This window comes from Acanthochromis polyacanthus, chromosome 8 (genome assembly GCF_021347895.1).
Source record: "Acanthochromis polyacanthus isolate Apoly-LR-REF ecotype Palm Island chromosome 8, KAUST_Apoly_ChrSc, whole genome shotgun sequence".
NCBI classification, from domain to species: domain Eukaryota; kingdom Metazoa; phylum Chordata; class Actinopteri; family Pomacentridae; genus Acanthochromis; species Acanthochromis polyacanthus.
In genome coordinates this window covers 10,423,415-10,434,558 of record NC_067120.1, presented here as the reverse complement: position 1 = coordinate 10,434,558, position 11,144 = coordinate 10,423,415, and the positions used below count along the sequence as shown (strand labels likewise).

Here is an 11,144-nt window from a genome sequence, read left to right as displayed (position 1 = left end):
TTGACATTATCCACTTATTAGATTGAGGTCACAGGCACATAAGACTAAAAATAACCTACATCGAGCACTTTCTTGTTAGATTACTGCTTAGTCAAGTAGTACGTGAGAAATCCCTACCCTGCCCTCCCAGACAATTTATAGGCCCAGATCTTTTCCTGTTCCTGACCAGGAGCCAAACAAGCACATGCTCCTCATCGGTTCATTTCCCACAACACTAATGAAACCTCAAGCAGCAATGTGACTGCACCATTGTTAATTATAAGCCTCATAATACCATAAAGGTCCAACGGAAACATGTGCACCTACCTGATCACTTTGATGACCAGGCATGTGATGAGAGCAGCTGTTAGCACGCAGATGAAAATAACAATGTTTTTCAGAGTTGGAAGATGCGCCATCAGAGATGAAATCCGGGATCCCACGGCAGAATCTGTCATATTATGTGTCAGTTCATCGTGGCTGATGATGGAGGATGAGGTTGAATTTAATTGCGTCGCAGATGAAATAGTGAGCGGTTCGCCACTGACCCGCCAAAGAGTCGCAGCAATGAAAGTTAAAACCAGATTGCAGGTCACCATTGTGCTGGAATAATAATGATAATAATAATTTTAAAAAACGCAAGAAGGATGCTTCAATAGTTTCTCCCAGTTATATGAAATGCGACAGCAGCTGTCACATTATAGAGAATCGGCTTATCAGATTCTCCTATTTACACAATAAACACAACGTGACGCGCAAACATCCATTTCTCTACTGATTCCAGCTTCTCTCAGAGACGCGCTTCTTGCTCGTTTCTCGCATTTGCTTCCGAAACGTGTCTCCCTGGAGGTGAGTTCCAGCGATTCCTTCCTGACTGAGGGAGGACTTGGTGTGCAGATGAGGATTATCCGCCTCCGAGGAGCCGTGCAGGATGGCCTTCTGTTCCTGCTGCTCCACACGAGCATTATGTGGGCTGCTGATGCCTTCAGGGCCGCCTCGGAATTCCCGACTCCTTCAGGTCCACGTCGTTACAAAAAGGATGCTGGAAGCTTCAGGTGCATGCTTTGGCAGCTACTGCTTACTGAAACGTGCTTTAATTAGAGATGTCCGATATTGGCTTTTTTGTGCGTGCCAATAATCCATATGACAGATATGTCCAACTCTCAATTTCCGATTCCGATATCAATCGATACTGATGTATGTGGGCTATTTAACTAATGTTAGGGAACATCACATATCTCCTGTCGTGGAATTAACACATTATGCCTAATTTTACAACAAAGATATTGACTGATATTACATTTTTATGCCAATATTGGGGCGATAATATGACATCCCTATCTCTAATAAAAAAAACAAACCCAGAAAACCCAGGATAAGATGTCCAATTTAGGAACAATTTATATTTTCATTATCACAATCAGACACAGTTTGACTGCCAAGAAAGCTATCACAAAATAAGAATTTGACTTGGGGTTTTAGTGCATAGCAGTAAACACTAATATGAAGATTAGAAAAAACAAAGTAAAGCAAGTCTTGCTCAGTCGTATCATTTGTGATGGATAAGTCCCAATAAGTCCGCAATGGTGGATTTGTACTAGGATTGCAATCATGTTATCATCAGCAGGCAACTGGTGTAGCGTTCGCCATGCCGCTAACTCGCAATAATACAGAAATCTTTAACAAATCCATGCATTCAGACTATAAGCCGGATCACTGCCAAAATCTAATCAGGTGGTCCTTGTGTCATTTCTGACCTTCCCTGAAAATTTCATCCAAATCCGTTTTTCTGTTTTAGAGTAATGTTGTGCACAGAAAAACAAACAGACAAATGTACACCTAATGTCACCCTGCCATAACCCTGCCGCGTTCCTTGCCGAAGAATTAAGAAGAAAGTGTCAAAAGTTGTACAAAGTAATAGAAATATTTCCAGGGAGAAGGAATGTGCAAAATAATTGCCTGATAATGTGCAGCGTTAGAAAGTATGTCATGTAAACAACTTGAAATGTGCAAAAGGACGACAACAGTCCAAATTAAAAGCTCTGTGTTAATGTAACACAGAGTCAATGTCTGTAATAGAGGAGTGGGGGAGAGGGGCAACAAGTAAAGGATTAATAATGACAACATTTGAATGTCCTCAAATATGGTAAAAATACAAAACAATTAATAAAGTTTTTTGAACCATTAAAATGAACTTTGTCACGCTGTTTTTTCTTTTCTTCAGATGAGGCTATCAAAATAATTTTATAAAGCCAACATGGCCATGAAAGTGAACTTACTCATTCACTTAAAGATATTCATATATTTATTTCAATTATTATGCACATCTAGAGGAGGTCAAATGTCTCCATGTAGCTAGGCTAACTAAAATACGGCTATGCTTGCTCTTCTTAGCTTCATTCCAGCAAACCAGCTGACAACACATTTAAGAGACACTTTATTTGATCCGGTTAGACAAACTGATTTCATTTTAGGACATATTTCGTGTTCCTTAAAAACATTGTTTTCCAATCAAAATAACTGAGAGCAGTGTCCCATTTTGATAGTGTCTGAGTGTCCAGTTTTTACAGAACGCAACTGGCAAAAAGGGACACGAAAAGTGCATTTTTTTAAAAGGGCAAAAAGAATAGAGAATTTAATCTTAGTAATTCTAATGCCTAATTATCCACTTTTTCAGTTGTTTATAAGCTGTATGTTTACTGCTAGAACACTACGTCATTTCAGTTACCACAGTTCTGTGAGTGTGTCTGCTGACGCCCACTTTAATGGCATCATACCATGTGAACTTTTTATGTTTGTCAAATGCCTTTTCACGGGTTTTGGGAGATTTTCAGTATTCCATAAAAAGATCGTCATTGCATAGTTTAACTGTCCCCATTTGTCAGGTGACCCATTTTAGGAAAACTCACCCCACACCTATTTTTTACCAGAATCAACACACACGCTCACTGCTTTCCTGTTTTACTCTCTTCACACTGACTCCCAGTAGGTTTTAAGGCAGATTTTAAGATTTTACTGATAACTTTTTGGCCTCTCTCCTCTATTACTCTTAAAGTACTGTATTCACCGGTACACACTTAGAGAACCTCACCCAGAGGTCTTTTATCTGCTCCAGGGGCCAGGCTGAAAATTAAAAAGGACAGAGCTTTTGCAGTTGATGCCCCGAGGCTTTAAAAAAGTCTGCCTTAGGAAATCAGGTCGACTGACTCAGTGATCTCTTTTAAGTATCTTAAAAGATGCTTTTATCAGATAGCTAGCCTTGCCTGATTTTATTTGAGTTTTAATTTCCTTTAAACTGTATTTCTTTCAATATTACTCTGTCTTTTATTCCGATGACTTTATGACTTCTCTGTTATATTTTGCTGTCTTGTGAAGCACTTTCCAACTTGGATTTTGAAAAGGGCTCAATAAATAACGATTATTGCCATCATTATTATTACCTAAATAGAGGCTGTCTTTGCAAACAGACCTTTACTCAGTGATGTGAAAATATTTAACAATTCATATCCTGATACAAAGTGGCGGCATGTAGCTGAGTTGTTTGTTTTTTTATCATAGACTTTTCCAAGGAAGCTTATGCTTTTGAATTGTTATATTTACAACTGTGTACAAGTTTTTAGGTGTCATTATGTTTGTCAGGTGCCTTCTGTCTGTTCTGAAGTAGCTCGACCAAAGACTTATTCATTTTTCTGGGGGGCATATTAACAAATGCACGTCAAGAAATACATACATATGTGCAGGGTGAGCAAATTTAAATAGGGCCCATCTGAAACACTCATTAGTCTCAGCCACAAACATTACAATAGGAAAGTGTAAGGGGCTCAGCAAAGCTTACAGAAAGCAAATCATTGACAAGAACAAGTCAGAAAAATGCACCTGGAGTCATTTCATGGCAGCTACAGATCCCGCAGTCATCCGTGCAAACAAGTGTTTGTAGCTATAAGATGCATGATACACTTGTGTCACTGCCATGATCAGGAATAAAACACAAGTTATCCCCTGCTGAGAGGCGATTAGTCAAGAAGGTCAAGAGTCAACCGAGAATCACCAAAAGGCTGCTGGAACACGGAGTAAACAGTTTTCCGTGTCCACAGTCCAAATGTGCTTTATCTCGCCATGAGCTGAGAGGCTGCTGTACAAGAAGAAACCCTTTGTCCTAAAAACAGCACCCTGAAGCTCAACTGAAGTTAGCTGCTGGATCACAAGGAAGAAGAAAAATGCTTCTGGAGGAAAGTAGCATGATCAGATGAAACAAAAAATAGGTCATGTGGACACATCGACCTTTAACTACAAGAGCACCCATCATGCATGGTGGTGGTAGTATCACACTCTGGGGCTGTTTTGGTGCAAGTGGAACTGCCGATTTACACAAAGTAAACTGAATAATGGAGAAGGAGGATTACCTCCACATTGTTCAGGAAAACCTTAAATCATCAGTAAGAAGGTTGGGCATTCATGTTCCAGCAAGACAATGACACTAAACACACATCAAAAGTGGTACAGAAACAGTTAAATAGGACTAGAATCTGTGGACTATGCTAAAGAAACAAGTCTGTGTCAAAAAGCCAACAACCTTAGCTCAACTGCATCAATTCTGTCAAGAGAAGTGGTCAAAGATACAACTAGAAGCTTGTTGACCGCTATCAAAGGTGCCTAGTTGAGAGGAAAATGGATAAAGGGCATTTAACCAAGAACCTAGACCCGAGAATTGCTGTATGTATATTTATGTCCCTGCACATCTTGTTATATTTCCAGAGGACCTATAATAAACCTACAAATGATTTTATAGATTTTTTTAAATACAAAAATGCATGTTTGCTTTCTGTGACAAAAAAGCATGCATTTCAATAATTCCATCAGAAGAAATTGAGTTATACGTGTCACTAGAAATTCAAGACTGCCATGATATGCATGGTTTTTCAATTTTTCCCAGATATGAGGCTCAATGGTCAATCTTTTTTATAAAAGCAGCAAAATCTAGGCATCCAGACTAAATAAAAATGCTAAATGTGTGTTTCTATGTTACATAAAACAAAAATGTTGTGGATTAAACCTATTCAGAAACAATGCCACTCAGCTATTTTATTTTATTTTCTATTTACATTTTTCAACACAGTGCATAGGAGGCTGACAATGGGCTGTTACATCTTTTTTATATGTGTTTCACAGGCTTTTTAAACTTATCTTACCACTTTTGCAGCACATTTGGGCTCGTTTGCAGTTTAGAAATTTCCGACAGCATCTGAAGGCAGCATTTACCCATGGGAGACAGCAGACACCATTTCCCAAGGGCAGCAGACTGTTGGGTCACGACCGTAGCTTCCAGGGAAAATGTTAACCTGACAAGGAAGTGATAAGCAGTTAGTGGATCAGTGAAGGTAACAACTGTTTAAATCAAATCTAAGTGCAAAATAAATTTTTGCTTAAGTATCACCCTTACAACAGACACAATTTCTATGGCTTTTTAATGTCTATTTTCATCAGATTAAATGTAAAAATGGACAAACATGTAAGTTTCTTTCTAGAAATAACCCCTCTGATTGCTAGTGGGTACACATACTTTAAACTATGTTCGATAGATGGGCTGTGTATCAAATAAATGTAACATTACTCCAACCTATTGGAGCTTCTTTTAGATTAAAAAAGACAAAAACAGAAGCCAGTCTGTTTAGTTTGCCTGTTTTGATGTCTGGGCTTATTTCTGTACAGCTGGTAGTGGGAGCTCTGGCCTTTTACCATACAGCTGTATGTGACAGCTATTCGATCGCATCAAAGTCCACCAGATGGCAGCACGAAATTATAATGGAGCAAGCTTTATCTTCTAGCGGCCAAGTTTCAACATTCAGCACAGATTAATTTGAGAACACCTCTGGGATCTGTAACACTGCTCAAGAGATAAAGCATTCGGTAGCTGACATTTCCCACTAGAATAGGTATGTTAAGATGTTAAATGGGCTTCTTGGTTAGGAACATACAACATCATGCACACAAAAAAGACAGTCAGTATGCCATGAGGTGGCAGCACCATTTCCATATCTTGATTTTGCATGGAGAGTCAGTGCTCACTGAGGGGACATTCATCCTGTGAAGCATGACTTTGTTTTTACAAGGGGTGCTACAAGTCTTTAGCTGAGGAGTGTTGTTACATTCAGAGAGGAAGGCCTCACCTTTGCACAGAAAAACAGCTCAGGTTGTGACTGCAGTACAACACAGTTATGTATGTTACACTTCAGCTTCAGGTGGGAAAATATTTAAAATGCAATTTAAGAATGTTATCGTGGTGCCGATTTTCAAACTTGATTCTCTTGTCCCTTCAAACAAAAAGAGCTTGAAACATGATTTCGTGTTAACGTGCTCAATTTGACCAGTGGAATGTTAGACGTTGTTTGCTGTACAGCATAGCCACACCAGCATACAGAGCCATTTGTCTTGCTCGGAGAAAATCAAACATGAAAACAAAGACAACCTTCTTCTTGAGTCAAAGGATATTTGCAGAGTAAGATAACACTCTGTGTAAACGCCTCAGCAAGTAAGTGAACACCCATGAATGTGCAATCCTGCCTCTTGTCGGTGCTGTTTTTGCAACATGTAAGGCACACCCTTCTGAAACAGGAGTACTTGTTCCTTTAGAGAACAAATGCGTTTTAGTCTTCACATTTTGACATAAAAATGTGTCATGCATGCTGCAGATTAGACTGAAATCACAGTGTATTTTTGTTTGACAGCAAGTGGTACGACACTATTGTAAACGCAATACCCGTTAAGCTCTCTGTGCTCATTACTAACTAAAGAATGCACATATACAGGCAATGGCCACCTGTACATTAGTAACACTTTTGTTTACAGCTGCTTCTGTTAAGTTCTCGTAAAACTACAGTACCATTATATCAAGCACATTGTAAAAATGCAATTATTCAGGTAAGTTAAGCAGGAATTCATTCACTTTTACTTTAGTACAGCATCTTTAGCAATAATGTTCTCAAGGCAGTTAATTTAAACACAGCCTTATCATTCAATTCTCAATTTGTAAATTTGAAGATTCCTACACACAACCTGATAAAGGCAGAAGCCACACCAAGCACCCAACTAGTCAGTCAGTATAAGGCTGTGTTAGATTCACTTTTGGATTCGTAATGCTTCTGCAAGGCACTCCTGTTGCTAGGCCGAGGATCTTTTTAAAGAAATCTTCCACCACAGAGAGCATGCGCTGTGGTGTGAAACAGCTCATTGGTCAGTGATGGGGGTGGAGAACATACCACAGACTGCACAGACTGCCCAACAAAGGCTGCTCTGACTGAACAACCCAAGTTTACCAGCTATGGTTGTTCTCATTGGACTTTTGATTGTGTTTGTAGCCACCCTTTTTCAGTTAAGATCTGTCAAGCATCTGAAACATGTGCTTATGTTTGGTTGCTTTTCTTCAAACAGGTCTAACCTCAAAGCTGCATTCCAGTCCCACTTTTACAAATCACATGCAAGCATACACTCTGAGTTTGAAAAAAATAACATTTGGCCATACTATTAATGGAATATCTTACTATTAAAAGGAGTGGAGCATGACCTCAATCACTCAATTTCTGTGAACTGGTGTCACTGGCTGAGTTCATATGATAACAAACTAAAATGTATTGATTTCTATTAATATGTTCCTGCAACAAACTATTTTTTAATCCCACCCGGTAGAAAAAGCTTCTACATATTAGGCAGAACACAGGGTATTACACACTACATATGTCTATTTGTGTATATACCAGATAAGGTAGCAGACCATTAGCAAGAGAAATGTGATTTAGCACTTGAAGTGCTAGTTGTTTAGCTAGCCCTGTTTTTATATTGGCTTTACAAATTAGTACCACTCACAATGCCACATTGGTGTCAGTATGTTTATACAAAAACACATATTTTCTAATATATCAGCAGGTCATACAGCTATTTGTATACAATACTAACATCCAAATTTAGCTTTATTTGACAGGCTAAATTGACAACTGCTAGTTATGTGTAGCTACTTTATTTCGCCCAAAAAGACAATATAATAACGCTTAGTTAAAGATACCTATCGCTTAGAGGTTTTTAAAAAAGTGTAAGGTTTGGGTTCAGTTAAGAAAAGTTTTTGTAGTTTCATGGTCGGTATGATCCTAGCGCTAGCTAGATGGGGCTGTAGAGGAGTGGAGTTTGGCTTACGTTGAGAGGAAAGTGGGCAGAGCCGCTGAAGGATATCAGCTCAGGCAGAGCAGAGGGGAGGACACACGCAGCAGAGGAGCAAGGCGTCGAGGACGGAGAGAAGGCTAGGCGGAAAGATGCGACTCAAAGTCCCACCAAAACGACGAAAATCGCCCCAAAATGCGACTCCGACCATGGCAGACGACGGGGGATAGACATGGCCTGGGAAATGGGTAAGAACTTACGAGTAATGATACGTTAATAGCTGAAAAATACGAACCAGGCGTGTATGGCAATATGGTGGAAAGAACGACAGTTAGACGCAGTGTTGTAAAAATGGCCATGGTGTGTTGTCAGCGAAGAACAGACAAAACGGTTTACAGGCTGCAAATAGCAAATAATTGTGTTTTACTCGATAGATTTTGCATGTTTAGGAGCTATGTTTTCAGTTAACTTAGTTCATATCTGGACATGTATATTTGTTCTCGACCTGTTTGGAGTTATTTCAACCTACGCATTTAAAATTTGCTTTGTCCTTGAAAGGGCAAATGCCCTTGTCTGAATTTGCTCGACAAAAACAACAAAAATGAGCAAATGTTTCGTTTTTTAAACGTCGTATCGAGACTGATTGACATCAACACAACAAGCTGAAGCATATTTTTGTTTATTTTCAGTCTGTTCGTTTTTTTTACATTTTTCATCGAATTGCAAATCAAAAAATACTTAAAAATCGACGATTTTGGACACTATCTCTGCAGAAAGTGTACAAATGTAGTTTGAGACAAGATTTAAGCAAGCATTATAGGCTTAATACTTATAATTTATAAATAGTTTATATAAAATGTGATAAGTTGTCAAAATGCTTAAAATGTGACTACTGACAGCAATTCTTTCATTGTAGACATCATACATAGACTATACTTAATAATATAATTGTCCAATAAAGGTTCTGTATGTTATAAAAGCTTAGATATACTTCGAAATACAAAATAGGGTGTTGGCTTTTAACCCTTTGAGGTACTGAATGGAGAAGTAATTTAAATATTTACATATATTTTGTCTTTCAAGTCAAATTACACCTGCAATACATGCATAAAAGATTTTTATGTTAGAAAGCCTTACTACAAGTCTGTGAATTTGAGGAAATTCTAAACACTATTAAAATTTAATAAAGAAATAAAATCATCTCAATATCTCGGTCTGATGGACGAGGTTGCTGATTTATCCACATATATAGGAAAACACTACACATAACAAGAACAGATGATATATAGGCTTCAATAATAGATATTTGTGTCTTAGACTTTATTGTTAAATCCAAAGGATTAGTACCACCCTGCACATAACAAAATGTCCTCTTAAAGCTATTCTCAAATGGATGTTACTGTTGAGGACAAATTTAGTTGCATTTTAAAGCACTAAGACATGCAAAAAAAATTACATTTGCATGTCTAAACATGGAACTACTTATTTATTACTTTATTTACATGTTAATGAGCTCTTAACCAGTACCAAAAATAATCTTTAAAAAATATTTAAAACAAACTACCTATTTATGAGTGGTTTGTATGCCAACGTAAGTTATGATTTTGTTGATTGCGACAAACAATAATGACAATAATCACGTTTCGTGTTTTGCAGGAATTTCCCTCGATGTTTTTCGAATTGCGTCAAGGAAGAAAGGAAGTCGTTTCACCTAAGCTAAATGGTATGCGTTTTTTTGCTTTACCACTTCAAGCAGTTTTTTGCAGCCATACCAGTTTCTTTGTCTTTACTGCTACATACATGCAGCCAGTAGGGTGTGCTGTTGTTGCCATTCCTTTCTGATCTGTTATTTTTCTATTTTAAAGGGTTGACATTTAGCCACCATGAAATGAAGAATTCGTGTGATTCACGCTCCAGTGCGGATTTGTAAGTATCAATTTACGAAAGATTGAATGTCTTTAGCAGATTCCTTGTATGTTACATTCATTGATCTCGTAATTTATGTCCAATCGTATTGTCTGTTTTTACTGACTGTACAAGTTTAACTGAATAAACGGCACAGGAAATAGTGCGTTTTTGCTTTCACGTTATCACATAATGTCATTATGATGAAATAATGCTATGTGTCATTACACAACTGTAGGGAGGACTTTCTGCCCCCTAGTGTACGATGAAGCACAGATGCGCACATAAATTAGAAATGTATGGGTGATCTGATACCTGGCCCCAGGGGATACGATGCGTTGTTAATTTGAAGTTATTTTCATTTGACTTAAACTAAAGTACACTGAACAGATATGTAAATTAAAGTCATTGTTTTGTATTGTATATACCTTAACTCTCAAGCCATCTTGACATTTTAAAACAAAATACAATTAGCAAACATGTTGCTGAAATGTGATTTAAATCGTAAGATACGCCCAGAAATTCTCTTCAAAGTGACCATTTCGTCTGAAATCTGTTCTGTTGACTGAAAGAGAGACCACATCGTGTTTTATCGTAATTTACTTTTAGTTATTTTCAGAAAACATATTTGTAATATGCAATCTGTCCAGGGTTTCCCCTGCCTTTGCCCGAGTCAGCTGGGATAGGCTCCAGCACCCCCCCATGACCCTAATGAGGATAAAGCGGTGTATAGAGAATGGATGGATGGATATTTGTAATATGTCTGTTATGGACTTTCAAATAGCTAGCTACGCAATTAAGCACTTAAAGTGTTTATATTCATTCATTTTTGTCATAGCAGTATCTTTTGCAATTAAAATAACCGGCAGTTATCTCGCACTTACGTCAGTCATATTGAAGACGTTGACACTGATGACACTCACTATGGTACATAAGCAAGACCTGCGTTTGGTTTGCGATCCCAAGAAATGCTTCAGATCATGCTTCACTGACCTCAGTGTGAAGTGATGGGCCAATGCAAACTCTTTTGTGCAGTAATGTGCCAGGTTTTATCATTTTGCCATTTGAGATCTTTGGAAATTACATCTTGGTTTTAGAATTGTATTTGAACA

General features: G+C 38.0%; 1 protein-coding gene across 4 annotated transcripts in view; it reads left to right on the top strand.

The window, feature by feature from the left end:
• The first annotated feature begins 8,225 nt into the window (after positions 1 to 8,225).
• Positions 8,226 to 11,144, top strand: part of chd2 (chromodomain helicase DNA binding protein 2) — a 29,125-nt gene continuing 26,206 nt past the window's right edge. For all 4 annotated transcript variants that reach the window (XM_022191335.2, XM_022191334.2, XM_022191333.2 and 1 more), the window contains exons 1-3: positions 8,226 to 8,375; positions 9,784 to 9,850; positions 9,993 to 10,053. The gene's annotated coding sequence lies outside the window, so the exon portion shown is untranslated. The remainder of the gene's footprint in view (positions 8,376 to 9,783; positions 9,851 to 9,992; positions 10,054 to 11,144) is intronic.